This window comes from Eulemur rufifrons, unplaced genomic scaffold (assembly GCF_041146395.1).
Source record: "Eulemur rufifrons isolate Redbay unplaced genomic scaffold, OSU_ERuf_1 scaffold_385, whole genome shotgun sequence".
Lineage (NCBI taxonomy): Eukaryota > Metazoa > Chordata > Mammalia > Primates > Lemuridae > Eulemur > Eulemur rufifrons.
The window spans coordinates 32,501-52,500 of NW_027183167.1; the positions used below are offsets into that span (position 1 = coordinate 32,501).

Sequence of the window (20,000 nt, forward strand, 5' to 3'; positions counted from 1 at the left end):
GCATTCCTCTCCTCTCGGAGTTTCTGTCTGCAGTCTCTCGACTTGCTCTCACTCCCCTACCCTGCTGTGTGACTTTCTTTTTGGTCCTTTCATTTTATCTATTCTCTCTTTGCCTTTTCCTGCGCGCCTTTCCGCTCCCCCCCCCCCCCGGATTCATGGTTTCACGTCACGCGGGTGACGTGCCGACACACCAGGAGGCCCTTCTCACACGTGCTCGTGAACACGCAATCAACATGTTTATGAACTAGAAAGGGATCTGGTGTGACTTTGCTATTATTTCCCCTCCCCTCCTCCCCGCGCTGAGAATGAGTTTCCCCGGGCTCGTGTGCCCGCCTGGGAATCGGCTGCAGACGCCATGGCCCCGGGTCGACCACATGTTGCTCTGGGGTCCACCAGATGTCTCTGGCGAATTGGGGCCCTAGGTGCTTGTGACGGTGTGGTCACTAGGTGTCGCTCTGGGCTCAGTATTCTTCCTTCTCGCTGTGACTTTGGTCTCTTTTTTTCGAAATTTCTTTCTTTCTTCCTCTTTTGCCCTGTTTCCATTTTCCCTTCTTAATCTCTTTCTCTCTTTTTGTTGCTTTTTTTCCACGGCAGATGGGTGATGTGTGTGTGGAGGAAACGCGGCGTCAGGGAGAAGACACATCTCACACGTGCTCGGGAACACCCGATCGTCACGCTTCTGAGTACCGACCGATGGATCTGGTCCCGAATTTTTTAATAGTTTTCTCCTCTCTCTCTCTCTCTCTCTCTCTCTCTCTCCCCCCCTTCCTTCTCTTTCCTTTCTCTCCCTTCCTTTCTTTCTTTCTCTCGCTCTCTCGCTCTCGCTCTTCTTTTCTTTCTGACAGAGTCTCTCGTTCTGTTGCCCTGGCTAGAGTGCCATGGCGTCAGCCTAGCTCACAGCAATCTCAAACTCCTGGGCTCAAGCGATCAGACTGCCTCAGCCTCCCGAGTAGCTGGGATTACAGGCATGTGCCAGCATGCCCAGCTAATTGGATATACGTGTGTGTGTGTGTGTGTGTGTGTGTATATATATATATATATATATATTTTTTTTTTTTTTTTTTTTTAAACAGAGTCTCACTCTGTTGCCCAGACTAGAGTGCCGTGGCGTCAGCCTAGCTCACAGCAACCTCAAACTCCTGGGCTCAAGCGATCCTACTGCCCCAGCCTCCCGAGTACCTGGGACTACAGGCATGCGCCACCGTGCCCGGCTAATATTTTTCTGTATATATTTTTAGATACTGTTTCTGTATATATTTTTAGATATATAGTTTCTTTCTATTTTTAGTAGAGATGGGGGTCTCGCTCTTGCTCAGGCTGGTCTCGAACTCCCGACCTTGAGCGATCCACCCGCCTCTACCTCCCAGAGTGCTAGGATTACAGGCGTGAGCCACCCCGCCTGGCGTGTACGTTCTGTATTCACAGACAGACGGAAGGCAGGGAGAATGTTACCCTTTCAAAGCCCGCCCTGCTCGCCTCTCAGCCCACCGATGGCACTCTGAATCCCGTGGCATTCCTTCACTCAGCTGAATTCTTCAGCACCCGACCCCCCCCCCCTCGCCCCACCCCCGTGCCACGGGAGTTCGTTCTCATGGCAGAGCCATCGAGGCTGTTGCCACACGTGTTGTAGGTGCCTAGGCAGACTGTGCCCTGGCCCCGAGGAGGTACGGAACCGCCTATCGCCTCGGGAGGGAGGGACAAGATGTGTCCGTGTCCAAGGCGACGTCCTGTCGATCACGAGGAGGCCTGCAAAGGCTCGTATCTGCCAGGCATTGAGCCACATGACATGAAACACCGGTGTGTTCCTTCACTTAGGTGGTGTCGCGTGTTGATACTCACAGAGGATGATAAACCCACTCGCATGCCGGCTGAGCCCCCTGTGTCTCCTCCTCTATCCACTGAGGGAAAAAACCGCAACGAAAGGTAGAGAACCACAGGGTGGGAAGAGAGCCCGTCGCTCTCCCTATGTGACCGTCCGGAGTGCTCGTTCAGATGGGAGGAGGTGTGTTTGTGTGTGTATGTGTGTGTTTCATTGATTTTGGTGCCATCTTTTCTCTGCAGCTGCGTCAGAGGACAGCGATTTTTCCGATTTTCACTCCGCTGAGTGAATTGCCTTTTGAAGAGAATGTCCACAGGAAGCCTACGGTTCTCCCGCGTGGGTGGCCCTCCTCTAGAAATGAATCTCGTTTCTTGAACGGAGGGGACTTGTTGACGCCATCATGCTTTCGGGACGACTTCTCAGACGCTAGCTTTGGACCGCAACATAGGTGCCCCCCGACATTGCCTCAAGGGTTCCGTGGTGCCTCCTGTCAAGAGACCCCACCGACCGTCCCCAGCCTGCCCGCTCAAGGGAGCCGGGCCCCTTCTGATCTGTCCGCCCGCCGTGAAGCTCCCTCCCGAGGGTCGGAAAGCCCACCTGTTTCCCAGTTCGGTTGAATGATGGGGCACCCGGGCAGGGCACTGGCACCGAGTGACTCCATTCTGAGTCTGTCTGCTCTGTGGGGCGGGGGCGGGTGGGAGGGGGGGCAGTTCCGTCTCGACCGGTGGCCTCCTACCGACTGACTCTATGGGACGGACCATTCTCACTCAGGATCGTGTAACCTTCTTGGCCTAGGCACATCCCGGCACTGAAAGCCACTTTTCGGGGACACTCTCCCACGTACAGATAGATGGCCTGCACGAGTGCTCTTCCTTTCTCGAAACACTGGAAATCTGTCCTCAATTTTACCTGACCTACCTGACGGTGTGTGATAAAGGAGCATAGAACCCTCAGCCACCCTCCACCTTCCCGCTGCCACGAGAGACAGTGCCGAGCGTGAAATTCTATCCCTGACTCTCTGTGTCCACCGTTCTCTGGGTAGGGAAAGAACTTAACCAGATAGGCCCTATCGGTCGCTTATCTGTTCTGATAGTTTTGTGGCAGCCATTTCTTTCCCCCTTTCTTTTCTATTTCTGTCTCTCTCCCCCACCCCCGCCCCCAAATTCTTTCTACGAAGACGTTTAGGATGTCAGATTCTGGCCACATGCCCCCCCTAGGCATAGGGGGGCCAGCATAGACAAAGGTCTTCGGTACCAAGTGTTCATTCCACGGTGACAGATATTGCCACTCTTGTATTGACCAGGGCGAGATCGTGAGTGGGTCAACTCTGAAACTCCCTGTACTCTACTTCTCTCTTGGGTAGGTCCCTGCCCCAACCCTCCGGCTTCTAGCACACACCCAGGGGCACTCTCTCCTCTCTGGATAAAGTTCCAGATGATCCGATCCGCTCCGAGGCGGAAGGGGAGCTGGCCGGGCCACCCACTGTGCGCCCCACCCCCACCCCGCCCCACCCCCGTCAGTCATAGGGTCCGTTCTTTTCAGGATGACACCGGCAGCGGTTGCTGGGTGTCACCTTGCGGCCACTTTGATCAGACCTCGGGATCTGGAAAGTCAGGTGACGTTGGGAGTTTAAGAGCTGACTCCCGGGAGGTGTGGAGGGCGGGGAGGAGAGCACGGTCCGGACGGTCCCACCCTCTTCTTCCCGGGCCCGCAGCTCTGGGCCCGCCCGGGGCAGCCCTAGCCTCTAGCGGGTCTCCGCCCACCCGCCCTGTTGTCTGCGGGAGGCGCCCCTCCTCCCGCTCTCTGCCTCCTCCCGGGACCGTAGGCCTCTGCCCGTCGTCTTTTTTATTTTTATTTTTTCCCTTTTGTTTGTTTCTCTTTTATCTTGTTTTTTAGGCTTATCGAATATCATGTCGTATAAAAACTTAAATCACAGAATGAATTATATTATATAACAAGATGTGGCTTTTTATCCTACGCCGAGAACGATGAATTTTTCTCTTCGTGTCCATTTTCCTGTCCTGGAAGAAATACAAAGTTGCTCGTGATACTTCCCCATCATCTTCCAGTTTCCCCCACTGTCAACACGATGTATTCGATCGTATATCTTTGTGTGTGCACGTGGGCGCCTGTACCTATTTCTTTTCGGCATCAGTCTCAGGTCTTTTGGCACCTAGGGGGGAAAAAGGAGAAACCAATAAAGGACAGAAAGACGTTCTGTCGTTTTACGCTCCCCATCACCACCACCACCACCACCACCACCACTTTTGGGAGCTTGTAGTCTGGCCTATGTCCCCAAGGCAGGTTAAATCTTTTCTTAAAACTCCCAAGTGGTCCCCTGCCCCGCCCCCCCCCAGGTGGGCGGCCGGCAGAGTTCACAGGCTTTGTTTTTGGCAGAGCCTGGACGATTGAAATAATTAACCACAATCATCGCTAAAGCTGAGAACCCCTCCCCCCCTCATTAAAAGCTCTGTATTTCTGCCTAGCCCTGTGTTCGGGGAAATTCGGAGGCTTGAGATGGGAAGGTCTACCCTATTTTCTCCTTTACCGGCAAAATAGACTCTCTCTTTCCTTCCTCCTCAAACAGCTTGTCCTCGTTATTCGGCCTCGTGGGCAGGTGGCCGAGCTTTCGGTAACACCAAGTCTTCTAAGTTGTGTTGTGTTATCGGTCTTGTTTTCTTTCTTTTCTTTTCTTTTCTTTCTTTCTTTTTTTTTTTTTTTTTTTTTTTTTTTGAGACAGGATTTCTTTCACTCTGTCCTCTCCCAGGCCGCCTTGGCCTGATTGTAGCTCACAGCAAGCTCCAAATCCAGGGCTTAAGTGATCCTCTCTGCCTCAGCCTTCTGAGTAGCTGGGACTATAGGCAAATGCTGCCACACCCGCCATAATTTTTCTTTTTTCTTTTTTTTTTTTTTTTTTTTTTTGTTGGTAGAGATGAGGTCTCATCGTGTTACCCAGGCTGGTCTCCAGCTGCTGGGCTCAAGTCACGCTCCCGTCTCTGCCTCCCAAGTTGCGGGGATCACGGGCATGAGCCACCATGGCCAGCCAGGTTATTTAAAGGCGATCGCTTTGCTATCCTGATACAAAACCCCAAATGTGCGAGTTTAAGGCACCAGACGGAGGGAGTCCCCACACTACATTGTCACGAACATTGAGGGTGGCTCACGAAACAGCTGGGATGTGGCCACACAGTAGTGATCGAGGCGATATATTCTAGTGGGATAGCAGAAATATAGAATGTCCTGAAGACACTAAATGTCGGAATGCCACAGCAGTCAATGGCTGACAAACTTCCATTCCATTGTGTCATGGTAGGCGGCTTACTTTTCTCCTGCTCCCTCGGTATGATTAAGGCCTGACGTAGAAAATGTCTACGTCTCATCCAAATCCATCGAGACGATGGAAGGGGGAACTGGGAGAGGAATAAAGAAAAACAAGAGAGGGAGAAGCGAAACAAGAGAGAAGGGGGCCGAGGAGGAGAAGGAGGAAACTGCCTCCCCTGTCCCCATGCTACCCAATTAATAAATGAAGAATGGCCTCTTCCCTCCTCTTCCCAACCCCTAACTATGCCTGGAGGTGTATCGTAGGCCTACAGTCCTAAGAAATGTACAACTACTGATAGTAATGGGAAGAAATGCAGTCTAATAGGTTTCTGTGCAGTGGGACACCCAGGCCAGGGCACTTACGGTGAATGGAGCTTGCAGGGCGGGCGGGAGGTTGCTCTGGGTGAGTCTGTGAGTTGGCGGTGAGTGGTGAGTGAATGTGAAGGCCTAGGACATTACTTACTGTAGGTTTTCATAAACCCTGGACACTTAGGCCGCACGACATTTACCTTTAGAAATTTCTTTCTTCAATAATACATTAACCTTAGCTTACTGTAAGTGTTTTCACTTCATAAACTTTTCCATGGTGGTTTGGTTTTTTTTTTTTGTCTGTCTGTTTGTTTGTTTGTTTGTTTGTTTGTTTTTCTTTCTTTTAAACTTTTGGACTCTTTGGCAACACCACGACTTAAAACACAAATGCGTTGCACTGTTGTACACAGATATTTTCTTTCTCTGTGTCCTTATGTGTTCCGTAAGCTTTTTCCTACTTTTAAAGTTTTTATCGTTCTATGCACTTTTCAAAATAATAAAAACTAAAACAGAGAGGGGGGGTGGGAGAGGGAAGGAGAGAAATACACACACATGAATATGTTTCCCAAGTGAACTGAGGAAGGGGGCCGAGTCAAGGTTCTCAGGGAGCCACCAGTGATGAAACGGTCAGGCTCAGAATCAGCATTGCAGAGTGGCTGCAGAGCCGGGGGGCCTGGACTGGCTACCTGGACGACACTCCGTGTTTGGTAACTTGGCGAGTCATAAATCCTCTTGAGCCTCAGCCTCTTCATCTGCAAATGCAGAAATCATGGTGCCTACCCCACAGGGATATTGGGCAGAGTGAAAAAGCAAATGCAGGCAAAGCCCGCAGAAGCACGCGTGGTAAACAGTAAGCCTTTAATCGTGGTCACAGTCGTTGTTATAGGATCATCTTCCTATGTCCTTGTCTTTTAAAGATTAGCAGAACCTCCCAGAAGATGAGAATGGGCTCCCCCTGAGCAAGTCTCGGCTGTAAAGTCACAGGCATGTTGAGCATGTGGCACAGAAGGCAGAATAAAAACCTGATCCCGGAACATTATGTTCCTGCAGGACATGAAATCATTGAAGGTATGGGAAATCCTACCTCATATCCGTTTTACTAGAACACCTATGATTGCGTACGCACATGGACGCACGCGCACCCCAAACTTTTTGAGCTTCACAAAACAGCGTAACCAAGGAACACACTATGATGCTTCTTAGCGATCTATTTAGGCCCAGGTTACTCGTCACTCTGAGCCTGCCTCCTTATCTGTCCAATGAGAATAGTGTTTGTCACAATTATCGTCATCGTCATCCTACCTAACGCTTCTGGTAAAATTGAAGTGTGAGAACACCCGCTAGACAGAAAATCCATGTTATCTCTCAATTTTTCTTCCTCCTGATTTCTATCTGAATCTGTGAGCTCGCTTTGGTTCACTTCGGTTTTTCAAGAGGCTCCGGTTACCTTCTCTCCCACCTATATCGGATTGGGTCTGACGGAAGAAAGAAGGAAAAAAAAAAAAAAAAAAAAACAAACATAGTAAAGAAAGCAGAACAACATTTGTTTCTGAAGCAACCGATCAAACATTGCTGATGAGCCGGTCTTTTCTATTTCAGTAAACCAAGGAGGCCTATTGTCACGAGGATGTGAGGGGCCCGGGTAAGATTGGATGATTACCCCTAAAGGAGACAAAGCAGACAGACTATGGCACATGTGATCTTAGCCAAGAGAATAAACAGTGACCTCTCTGCCGAGTTGGGCCTTAGCATACCAAAGGGAAATAAAGGTGTAATAGGATGCTCAATTTTTACTCTGGAAACAGAGGTTGGTTGGGCACTGAACTGAGAACACTGAATTTTTTACCCTCCTTGATATTCACATAGGCTTAGAGGAGGCAAAAAAAAAAAAAAAAAAAAAAAGAATACTGAGCCTATAAGTCATCCCTAAAACTCGGATTTTATGTTCCCTTGCCTTTTCATAACTGAGCAACACACAACATTAAAGAATGGACACAGGCCGGACGCGTTGGCTCAGGCCTGTAAACTTAGCACTCTGGGAGGCCGAGGCGGGAGGATCGCTCAAAGTCAGGAGTTCGAGACCAGCCCGAGCGAGAGTGAGACCCCCCGCCCCCGTCTCTACTAAAAATATAGAAAGAAATTGTCCAGACAACTAAAAATATATAGAAAAAAATTAGCCGGGCATGGTGGCACATGCCTGTGGTCCCAGCTCCTGGGGAGCCTGAGGCAGGAGGATCGACTGAGCCCAGGAGTTTGAGGTTGCTGTGAGCTAGGCTGACGCCACGGCACTCACTCTAGCCCGGGCAACAGAGTGAGACTCAGTCTCGGGGGGGGGGGGGAACCCAAAAACAAACAAACAAACAAACAAAATAAAAAACTGGAAGGGACACAGACTTCCACAGGTTTGTGTGTGGCCCCTTTTACTTATTAACGCTACAGGACCTTAATTATTTGTGCTCTGAATCTGATATTCAAATTATCCTTGTGGCCAACGCGTTTGAACAGTAGATGGTAGGGGAAGAAGAGTTCACCTCCTGAATAGATGACAAGTAACGGGAGTACTGGTGAAATTACAAGTGGCTTACGTTTACACACTGAAAATCCCAGTTAGCCGCTACCATGAGTTCAAAGAAGAGATCTAAATTTCTGACCCTATGACCCTAAAAGATATTTCCTCCCATGGTGTCACAGATAAAAATAAAACTGCATCCTAGCACTTTGGGAAGCCTAGGGGGAAAGGATCGCTTGAGGCCAGGAGTTTGAAGTTGCAGTGATCTATGATGATGCTACTGCACTTTAGTCTGGGAAACAGAGTGAGGGCCCGTCAAAAGAAAAAAAAGAAAGAGACAAAAAGAAAGAGAGAGAGAGAGAGAGAGAGAGAGAGAGAGAGACAGGAAGACACAAGGAAAGAAAGAAAGAGAGAAAGAAGAGAGGAGAAGAGAAGAGAAGCGTCAATCTATCCATTGCATTTTCTACCCTTTAGGTGACTGGGCTTCAGCAGGGTGATGTGATCTGACAAAGTTCATGTTGCTAAGAAATAAAGCACTGGGGTTCAAACTCTGAGTTTTCAAAATCCAGCATATCCCCCTACCCACCATACCGTGCCACCTCTGAGAGTGGATATCTCACAGAGGAGAGCTGTGGAGGCCATTCTTGGACAGACAGAGTCAAGTAGTGGAGACCATGGAGTCTCTGCTCTGCAGCCAGTCTAGAGACATATGGAGCCATTAACACTGCTTGTGAGGAAAATACCATGTCATAGGGAAACAGAAATATTTTCCGCCTTAGGCAGATACAATTTAGGAAAAGACCCGAAACCCCTCTTCCTCTAACAGTGCTTTCTGGTCAGATGCTGACCCCTTCGATTCACAGATTCAGATACATCATTCAATGCAAGCATTGTCAACAAGTCACTCTTTGCAGCTTTCTGAAATTTCTCGGATATAGCATACTTGTAAAGATGATCACTTATGTGAAGACACCACCCCTCCAGAAAAACAAAAACAAAACCAAAACAGAAGCCCACTTTTCTCTGCTGTGAAAACCAAGATCAGCTTTTATGAGATCCACTAAATTCACACAAGAAGTAAAATATAATCATACTGATATATGCAATTTTTCTCTTAGAACAGAATGCATGGTGCTCCTTATCGTCTCAGATACTGTCAACAGAAAGCACGCGGTGGATGAACAATCTCCGTGAGCTTTTCTACAGAGATGGGGGGTGTGTGTGTGTGTGTGTGTGTGTGTGTGATAAATAATGAGGGTTGAGGAGCAGATAAATGACTGGGGGAAAACAACAACAGCAACAACAACAAAAACCACTTCCTGGTTCCTCGATGCAAGCATTCATTTAAAGGGTATACTCGTATGTATACCTAGGTGGAAAGTGGAAGCAGCTTTAAAAAAAAAAAAAAGAAAAATTGCTGCGAGCCCTGGTTATGATACGGCAATAAGCGCTAGCTCTTGGAAGGTGTAAAACATATTCACGGTGGCTTACGCCAATTTGGGATGTACAAAGACGAGCTTGAGCACCACCACCAACCAAAAATATGAATGAATACCTGGCTAGCGATCAGGATCAGACATAATAGAAAAGAAAAAGCTCCCAAGGCTAAAATAATGTGAACACGATTGACTCGTCCATGGAAAAGAACCCCAAATCACTGCAAAATAATTTAAAGAGTTTTATTCTGAGCCCAACGGCCGTGATCATGGCCCAGAGAGCTACGCCCAAGAAGCCTTGAGCAAGCGGACCCATTGTGGTGGGGTGGGTTACAGTTTGGCTTCATACATTTTAGGGAGACAGGAATTACATGTAAAATCACAAATCAAAACATGGAAGGGGTACATTGGTCTGGGCTGAAAAGGCAGGACATCTGGCAGTTGGGGGGGGCGGGGGAGGGAGGGTGCGGTGTTTACAGGTTTACAGCTGGGTTTAAAGATTCTTTGATTTGCAATTGATGACATAAATGAACCTCTGCCTAAAGGCTTTGCATCATGTTTTCAGTTAAGGTAAGGAGGTCTGCTAATCACAGACAAGCCACTGGACAGTTTACCCAAAACTCAAGTGCCCTGTAGTTCAGTAAACGGTTGGCCTGCTAGATATGCGTTAAGCTTTGTCTTGCCTGGCCTTAGGCCCGTCGGACATTCAGTATCTCATTGTTATAAAATCTGACTCCATCAGGGAGGAGTGTCTGACTTCCCCTGTCCTTGCGGGGCAGCAGCTCAGGTTTAAGGGTTTTTCTAGGGTTCCCTGGGCCAACCACGGGACGGGTCAGCTGGCGGTGGCGGGCGGGGGGCGGCTTAAGATTTTATTTTAGTTCATAGACTCCAGAAATGGTGTTTCCCTGGGAAAGGCACACGAGTTCATGAAAAGCTTTCATTCAGTTGGTCTGGCTCCTCCCTGAGGTCGTCTCCCTGCCCCCCACTCCTCCCCTCCCCTGGGGCCGGAGCGGGGGGGGGGGGGGGAGGGTGAAGGCCCAAGAGGAGAGGCGCGTGGGGGAGGTGCCGCTCCCAGAACCAGAGACTCGTCTGGGCCCCACGTAACCCAGCCACCGCGACCGCTTCGCCCGAGGAGGTGCCCAGCAAGTCGTGCTTCTGCCCCTCGGGATTGCCTGCGGGCTGGGGGCGGGGTACGAGCTCCCGGCCCAAGAGGGAAACCCCTAGCCTGGCCGCACAGATGGCCGGGCCCCCGGCGGAGCCCTTCCGCCGGTTTCCACCCCTCCCCCACTCACTGCGCTGACTGCGCATGCGCGCTCGCACGTAGCCGCCTCGGGCTTCTCTCGGGCGGAGCCGCTTTCAGCCGCGACCCCGCCCCGCGAGCTGACTGTGCATGCGCGCTTGCACGTAGCCGCCTCGGGCTTCTCTCGGGCGGAGCCGCTTTCAGCCCCGACCCCGCCCCGCGAGCTGCCGCTTCCAGGCGGCACACCGCATGGGGGAGGGGACGGAGCTCTAAAGAAATCAGTCCCCTCCGTCTCCTGCCTCAGGAAAAGCCCCAAACCCTTGGAGAACTGCCACCCACCGCCACTACCGTGTGTGGGGGGGGGGCGGGGGGGCTGGGTCTTTACTTTGTGTCCTCCTTGTGGCCCAGTCCAAGGCGGCTGGGCTGCCAAACAGATCGTCTCGAGAGGGAGGCAGGAAGGGCCCAGGTCTGGACAGGGGTGGATTGGACCCCTCCACCCTGGGGTGTGGACTTGTGACCGAAAGCTCAGCTGCTTGTCCACGAGGCCGAATAACGAGGACAAGCGGTATGAGGAGTAAGAAAACAGAGAGTCTACTTTGCTGACAAAGGAGGAAATAAATAGGGTAGAGCTTCTCAGTCTCAAACCCCCAAATTTCGTGAACATAGGCCTAGGCAGAAATACAGAGGTTTTAAAGGAAGGAGGGTTGGTTCTCAGCTTCAGGCAATTACTGCAGTTAGCTGTTCTAAAGGTCCCGTCTCTGCTGAGAAGAAAGCCCTTGAACTCTGTGGGCCGCCCACCCTGGGGGCCACCTGGAGTTATAACCAAAGAGTTAACGTGCCTCAGGGATGCAGGCCGGGCTGCAAGTTCCCAAAAGCCTGGGGGAAGTTTTAAAAAGACAGAAAATCTTTCTGCCCTCTTCCCCTCCCACCCCCCCACAAAGCCATTTTCTCTGGTGCAGACTCGGCACCCTCCCCGTGCAGGCCTGTTTGTCCTCAATCATCTGTGAGGTTCACGAGGAGGAGATGCTCTCTCGCTCTCCCCACCCTCTTTCTTCCCTTAGGAAATCCTCAGCGCTGTTCCACACACTCAAGGTGGCGGGCCTGCTCCGGCCACCAGCCACCTCTTGTGCCACCTCCCCCCCCCCCCCGCCCCCAACGGAGTAGGTGTACAGACAGGAGCACACTTTACTGGAGGGCGCCTGGGGATGAAGAGTTGTGGTGGCCAAATGGGGGATGCGGGGCGGGGAGGAGAGTGGCTGGCATTTGGCAAAGAGTGACACGGAGTGGCCATCCAGGCTTGTCTGAAAAGTGGGACTACGAGCCTGAGAGCGCCGACGGAGTCGATGGACATGGTCACTGCTGTGGGATGTCTCTTTTACCACGATGTAACACCAAAGCAAACCCCTGACCCGCTGGGTCGGAGAAGGCCTTGTGGGCAATTTAGAAAAGCCATGGCGTGGCCATTTGGAATACTTCCTGCCTCTCCGGGAATCAAAAATTAGAAAGGACCATGGGTTCTGTATTAACGTACCAAAGGCAGGGAGAATTTTAGCCTTTTAAAGCCTGCCCTGGCCCTATCTCAGCAAGGCAGTGGCACCCCAAGTTCCGTGACATTTCTGCACTCGGCGGCTGACTTCTTCAGCCATCTGTTGCGATGCCCCTGCCAGGTGGCCACTCACTCGCCCCTTCAGTTCAACCCTTGTACCAGAAAGTGTTGCCTTCTTCCTAACCCCTATGGGGGGGCCGGGGGGTGACGTGTGTGTGGGGGGGGGGTAGTGGAAATGGGCAGACCCCACAGGTGCAGCCTCTTCCAGGTCATAATGGGCCTGAGGCAGCGTGGGATTCCCCCGGAAGGGAGGCAGGGTGGCACTACGGCACCGAAGCCTGACGCCGGCGGCCACGTGGATGGTGGGGGACACGTTAGACCGCTGAGATGCAGCCACTGAGAGCCACCCCGCAGCAAGAGGTCTCTCTTGGCAGAGCAGGCACTGAGTCCGCAAGTCAAGACAGCTGGGAGGCCTGGGAGACAGAGGCCCTGGATCTCAGGTCCCGGGGTGGGGGCGGGGGGCAGTGCCAGTGCCTGGAGAGAGAGAGAGCCCAGGCTCCAGAGGCCATGATGGGGCCTGGTGGGCAGGGCCGAGGAGGTCAAGGCCGGGTGTGGTGGGGTCCGGGATGAGGGGCTTGGGGTGACGGGCAGGGAGAACGACCCGTTCACTCAGACGTGCCCTCAGAGGAAGGCAGAGGTGCGTTTTGCCTTCCTCCGGCTAGTGGAACGCTCGGCATTTCTTTCCTTCAGAGCTGGGTTGAACCGGTATGGCATCTGTTATTGTACGGAGTGCGAGACAGGACAACCTAGAGACCGAATTGAGCCAAGTCATGAGTCCATATTAGCTGGCCAGCGACCACCCCCTGCCCTGTTAGGGTACAGGTACAGAGAATGGCCCCGAGCCGAAAAAAGCAGGAAGGTTTCAGACTATCCTAAGCTAGAGCTCCGTGACTTTAGGCACGGCGGTTGAAACAACACTATACCACCTACTCCGCAGCTGTGTGGTCCGGGACCAGCCTCGGGCCCCCGTTTCGTTTCGGTTACAGTCTTTAAGCGAGCAGGTTTACAGAAACAGATAGCTCCAATTAAGGAACATTCTTTCAGGCGTTAAGCAAGCACAATCAATTTTACGACAGGCAGCTGGAAAGTTTAAACACTTAGTTACAAGTTAATTGCTTTGTTTTATCTCCGCAAGGTACGTATTTCCAATTACAGACATAGGTCAAGCGGACATCGGTCACCTAGCGAGCAAGCATAAGTTTTCAAGTGGGCCTTTACAGCGTCCAGACAGGCCTCGGTCCAGTTATTGTGCATTCTTTTTGACCACTTGGAAAGCTACTAGCACCGTTCCGGGCCTCACCTCACTCACGCGGAACTACAGAGTGATGACCCGGGGTGGGTGGGTGGGTGTGTGTGTGTGTGCTCCCTCCTGTGGTGGGAAGGGTGATCTGCTCGCCCACCCGGCGTGGTGTCCCCCACCCCTGCCCCATCTTGGCGTTTACAGAAAACAAACACGAACACAAGAGAGGGAGCCGGAGGAGGAGGAGGAACATATGCTGCTATCCAGGTTATCCTGGGAGGCTTCCTAGCCATTTCTGAGGAAACAGTGTCTCCTGGCTGTCTCCCGTAGTTTTATTTATTGACTTATTTATCTATTTTTCCTTTTGGCTTGAACCCATTCTTTTCGTTTCGGCATCTCATCTGACATCCTCTTCTGAGAGGAACCTGGAAACGTTTCCCCGTGTTGCATCTTTTCAGGCTCTGTACGACTGACGAGCATCGTCCCTCTTCAGTCACTGGGCTCTTTGCTAGCCAGGCCTTAATTCTCCACGTTGTAAACCCCAGATCGGATCTCCGCCCGGAATCCTGTAGAGACCCACCGAATCGATGTTTGGACTGGGATGTCTCGTAGACCTTACCTATTAAAAACCGATCCAGGCCAGGCTTGGTGACTCACGCCTGTAATCCTAGGCCAAGGCGGGGAGGAGGACCGACCGCTTGAGGTCAGGAGTTCGAGACCTGCCTCGGCAAAAGCAAGACCCCCGTCTCTACCAAAAATAGAAAAAAATTAGCCGGGCATGGTGGCACACGCCTGTAGTCCCAGCGATTTGGGAGGCTGAGGAAGGAGGATCGCTGGAGCCCAGGAGTTTGAGGCTTCCAGTGAGTGAACTATGCCCTGCTCCCCCGCCACCCCTCCCCATCATCTCTAACGAAATGACAGTAAAATAAAATAAAATAAAATAAAGCTCAGAAAAAAAAAAAAAAAAGTACTATGTAGTGAGACCGATCCTAAGAACACGGGCTCGGGGAAGGAAGTCACTACCACGGTATAAAATTGTATAAACGTTACCCGTTTCTGTGTGCGTGCGTTTTCTGAGAAATGACCCCCTTTTGCTATGGGGCCGGGACTGGAGTCCCAGTTTGGGACCATAGGATTCCCCGCACTCGACTCCTGACTGATTCGACCTAGGGTTAGCTCTGTGTAAACACTCTTTAGACGTGGGTGTTTTATGGATTTCTGTCCTTCGGGAGAAACGACTGGCCCGGGTACAGGAGTGAGTGAATGTACCGACCGTCTTCTCCCATCTCTCTCTCTCTCTCTCTCTCCCTCCCACACACAGGCACACGCGCACGCGCACGCGCACGCGCGCACACACACACACACACACACACACACGCCGTTTCCGGGAGCGCCCACTTCATGCGCTTCGGTCCACCGTGACAGATAGTCCAACTGTCTGTCCAATCATCGTGAGTGGCTGCGCCTAGGCCCCGCTCTGAACCTCTCCGTACTGTTCGTGTGTCTTCAGCAGGTCCTGCCTCCACCCGTGGCATCTAGCACGGGCCGATGGGTCCCTGTCCTCTCTCCCTGCCGTGGACGCCCCCCTCCGGCCCCCCGCCCCCGGGGGCTCTCTGGTCGACTAGTGGTGGGGAGTGTGCCCGAGGGCTGAGAGACGTGGTCCGAGAGGGGCCGGGAGGAGGCCTGCGACCCAGTGTGTACCCACTCCCGCCCCCACGCTCCCTCCCCCACGAGGGAGCCCGTCCTTTCCAGGCTGACACTTGGATCGGTGGATGACGGGGGTCACCTGGCGGCGGGCGAGCGTTATGGGAAAATCCGGTAGGCGTGTTGCGACGTCCTGCCACAGAGATGGCTCTGGCGACAGCCTCGGGCCGCCCCACCCTGGCCTCCGGCCAGGCCCCGTGAATGTGTTCTCTTTGTCCCCGACTTCTTTCTTTGTTTCACCAGCCGGCGTGCTCTGAGAATGTGAAGTGTATCATAGTTCCACCCTGGGTTTCATGATCCTAAGATAGGAAGGGGTTTTATGATTCCACGACAGAAAGGTTTTCTCATCCTATCATCTCTCCCCCCCCCTTCTTTCTTTCTTTCTTTCTTTCTTTCTTTCTCTTCCTCCTTCTGCCTTTTCTTTACTTCTTTGTTGTTTCCTTCTTTCAGTCTTCCTGTCTTCCTTCCTGCCTGCCTGCCTTCCTTCCTTCCGTATTTCTTTCCATTTTTCTTTCCTCTCTTCCTTTCTCCTGTTATCCTGTGTTTCTATCTCTGTTTTTTCCATCTTTCTTCCCCCTTTCTACTTTCCTACCTTCTTTCTTTCTCATTCTCTCCTTTCTCTCTCCTTCCTTCTTCCTTTCTGTCTCTTTCTATACTTTCTCTCTCCTTCCTTCTCTCTATCTTTTTCTCTTTCCATCTTTCCGTGCTCTTTCTTTTTCTCTCTTAATTTCCTTTCTTTTTCTTTTCTTTCTTTCCCTCCTTCTGTCTGTCTGTCTGTCTGTCTTTCTTTCTTTCTTCTTTCTTTCTGCTTCCATCCTTCCTCCCTTTTTCTCATTCTCTTTCTTTCTGCCTGTCTTTTCTTTCCTTATTTCTTCTTTCCTTCTGTCTTTCTGTGTTTCCTATCTCCTTCCTCCCTTCCTTTTTCTTTCTTCCCCGTGCCCTCTTCCTGTCTTTTCTTATTTACTGTTTTTTTCTTTCTGACTTTCTCTCTCTGTTTCTCCGTCTCTTTTCTTTCTGTTCTTTTCCTTTCTCTCCCTTTCTCTGTTTCTGTTTCTGCCTGTCTGTCTCTCGGCTATGTTGTGGTCTGTGCAGAGACGGGTTTGGTGGACGATGTCGGTGGTCGGGCCGACCCATCCTTTCTTTGATCCCAGTGCTAGCCAGGCCGGGGCCTGCTTAGCTTCCAAGATCAGACGAGATTGGGCGCGTTCAGGGTGGCGTGGCCCTAGACTGACCCGTCATTTTTCGATGGCTTCCGTGGGGAGTAGGGGGACTGTGTTTGATGCCCCCGGGGGACCTTCTGGACTCTGAAATGATGGGCTCCAGAGGGTTGCCCCGTGTTTTGCAGCAGACCTCTGGTGGCTGGCGCCGGTTGTGGTCGGGCTCCACCTGGCGGCCGCTTTTCTACAAGTCTCTTGTCCTCTGAATCTTCGGTGCAGCAGGCAAAGCAGGGGACAGTCCCCGATGCGAGCGAGGCTGAGTTCCGGGAAGCAAGCAGCCTTCGCGGGGCCATCTGGTTCGTGCCGGGACGCCGGCTGGGACATCTGGGAGGCAGAGCTTGGGCCTGCAGGGCTGTGTGGCGGGAGGACGTTGTCGCCGCGCTTCCAGGCTCAGCCAGCCAGGCGGCTTGCGGGGCTGCCCGGGCAGGTCGACTAGCACGCTGTGGCCGCTTTGGAGACCCGACCCACCCCGCGGGGACAGGAAGGAGACGGCACACGCGGGCGGGAGAGGAGGGTGTCCGGCGACCGGCCGCCGTCCCGTGCATGCGTGTCCCTCTCCCTCGGCCTCGCCTTTCCTACCCATTTTCCCTGGTTCCCGCTCAGGAGGCAGGGACAGCCCTGTGAGTGGCACCCAGTCGTCCGTGGCTTCTTCCGAGTCCTACTCTGGGGGCGCGGACCGGGCCCTGGGTGGCGCGGGTGGCCGGCGAGGGCGACCCCTGTCGGCCCGCGGGCGCTCGTGGGCCGCGGCGGTCCCGTCCCGATGTTTTCTCCTCCACAAGTCCCCGTGCTGGGGCCGGGGACCGGGCCCTGGGTGGCCCTGGGTGGCGCGGGTGGCCGGCGAGGGCGACCCCTGTCGGCCCGCGGGCGCTCGTGGGCCGCGGCGGTCCCGTCCCGATGTTTTCTCCTCCACAAGTCCCCGTGCTGGGGCCGGGGACCGGGCCCTGGGTGGCCCTGGGTGGCCGGCGAGGGCGACCCCTGTCGGCCCGCGGCCGCTCGTGGGCCGTGGCGGTCCCGTCCCGATGTTTTCTCCTCCACAAGTCCCCGTGCTGGGCCCTGGGTGGCGCGCGTGGACGGTGAGGGCCTCCCTGGCCCTCTACGCCACGGGGGCCGACCAGATGTCCCTGAGTGCCCCTTGTCTGCTGGCGCTGGGGACGTGCTGGGGACAGGTGGCCGTGTCGAGTGTCGTGGGGGCAGGCGTGTTCAAGTGGCTCGGTCCCCGTCTTCCTGCGCGGTGTTTTTGATCACCTCATATCGTCATCTTCCGCCTGCAGGTTAGTACTGACACGCTGTCCTTCGGCGACTGTCGCTGGAGGGGTTGGGCCTCCGCACGCGGACAGGGTTCTGGGTTCGTGGGGATCCAGCGCCCTGCCCTGTTCCCTTTGAGCTGACCGCCTGGGCCCGCGCGCCGGCTCTAGGGCGTCGGAGTGTCCCGACGGTGGTGCCCGCCTCTCGCGTTGGTCTCTTGTCCCCTCGAGAGACGGCACCCGGGGGGGGGAGGTTTGCGGCAACCTTCCCCCTTACCCCGCTGGCTCTGTGCCGTTGCGTGTCAGGCGGTCCTCGTCTTTGGGTTGTGCTTGGGAGGCGGGGCTGGCGAGGCTGAAGCGGGCTCCTCGGATCGCTGTCCTCGCCGGCCTGACTGACCTCCCCCAACCCTCCCCGTCCTCGGGGCCTGATCGATGTGGTGACGTCGTGCTCTCCCGGGCCTTGAGCCGCGTGCCAGGCGAGGGACGGTCCATTCGTGGTGAATGGTGGCCGCTCTTCTCGTTCTGCCCGCGGGCACCTCACCTCTCCTTCCCCGCCTGTGGGCGGTGCGTGGGAGGCGCGGGTGCGAGACTATCCGGCCCGACCGCGGTCGCCCCGCCCTCGGCCTCGTGGCGTTGGCGGGGGGTCGTGAGTCCTCTTGACGCAGCGGGCAGCCCTCGCTCGCCCTGTGTGGCTGTTGCCTGGCCGGGGTCCCCCCTGCCCGTGACGGACGGGTGCGGGGCCGTGCCGCCCGCCCGGTCGCGCGCCCCGTTTGGCGCGCGGCTGCTGGGTCTGCGTGGCCCTTTTGTGGTGCCCCCGGAGCGCACCGGGTTGTTCTCCAAGGTGCCCGAAACCGAGCGGTGGTTGTCGTCCTCGTTCCCGGCGTCCCCCTCTGGTCGCCGCTGCAGCGTCTGCTGCGTTGGGTACACCCTCGAGCAGCGTGCTTGGGGTTGGGGGGGGTCGAGGCGGGCAAGCCTAGAGGCATCCTCCTGCGCTGCGTGGGCGGGCGGGGGGCGTTGTCTCGGCGTCCCCACGATGTGTGCGTGGCGGACTTCGAAAGGCGAGCGCACGGCTTGTGCTCTTCCCACCCTGCCCGAGGTGGGGTGGTTGCACGGTCGTGTGGGCGATCGTGGTGGGGCCGGGCCGGCGACGTGGTGCCGGCCGGCCCCGTGGGGGGCCTCTGCCACCGGCCTGGTCTGCCTCGGTGACCCCTCTCCCATACCGACGGGGGAGTGTCCCCCTCGAAGTGAGGTGGCTTTTGGACCAGGGGCCCCGACCGCGAACGCTCAGGAGTCGCCAACCGTGCGTGTTTTGCCCCATGCCGCAGACCCCCCCACACCTCCCCGGGGCGTGCCTGAACGCCTCCGCCCAGGGCCCTTACGGGGGCGACCGGGGGTCGGGGGCGATCCACCTTCGGCGAGAAAGCGTCTTCTCTAGCGATCATGGAGGCGTGTCCTCTTCTGGGGTTTGTCGGATCCCCCAGCCCGCCGCCTCTCTGCGCGTCGTCAGGCGCCGCCCCTGCGGCTGCCAGTTGTGCGTGGGCAGAGTTCCCTCCTCCCCTGCCGTGGGGGTGGAGCGGTCCGCCGGCCCCCGCGGTGGGGGCCGAGTGCCACTCTTCGCCTAACGTGGTCCGCGCCTCCCCCTCTGAACTCTGGGGGAGGGTCACGCCGGGCCGGGCCGGCGTTCCAGCTGTGAAGGGCGCCCGCGTGTGTGCGCTGCGTGCCCCGGCCGCGGGTCGCCCCGGTGTGCGCTGGGGTAAGGGGGTGGTGGTGCGGCCCGTCTCGCGCCCCCTCCCCAGCCCCTGTGAGCGTGCGGCCCTCCACCCGGTCCCGTGCCAGGCCGCGGATGGATGGGCGCTCCCGTGCTGGCGCCTGTGGATTGCGGCTTGGGGGACCGCCCGGCCAACGAGGGGGTCGTTCCACCGGTGCGCGGTGCTCCCCGGAGCGAGACAGGATTGGGAAACGGACGAGAATGGGATTAGGCGCGGTGGCGTGCGGGCCGAGGGCCGAAGGCCGGTGTCGCTCTGGGACGCCCCGGTGGTGAGGCCGTGGCCCCGTTGGGAGGGGTGCCGAAGGCTTTGGCCGGCTGGCGTCACGGGCGCGTTGCGGGACCGCTCTCGGGTTTGGGGCGGTGGGATCCCGTGGCGTTGTTTCCCCAGTGGCCCGGTCGCGGCGCAGGTCTCGCCTCCCACGGGCTCTCGTGCCTCGCCCTCGCGGGGTCTCATCCCTGTTCGAAAGGGTGTTCCTTCTCTCTTCCTCACGGCTGCCGACCGCCCCGCGACGAGCGTTCGCCCGACTGCGCTGCCCGAACCTGACCTCGCCGCGGGGAGGGGGCGTCGCCCTGGCCGCCAAGGCCCT

At 55.1% G+C, this 20,000-nt stretch overlaps 1 pseudogene; it reads right to left on the bottom strand.

Moving 5' to 3' along the window:
* Positions 1-164: 164 nt before the first annotated feature.
* Positions 165-256, bottom strand: LOC138380360 (small nucleolar RNA U13; annotated as a pseudogene).
* Between the last annotated feature and the right edge of the window lie 19,744 nt (positions 257-20,000).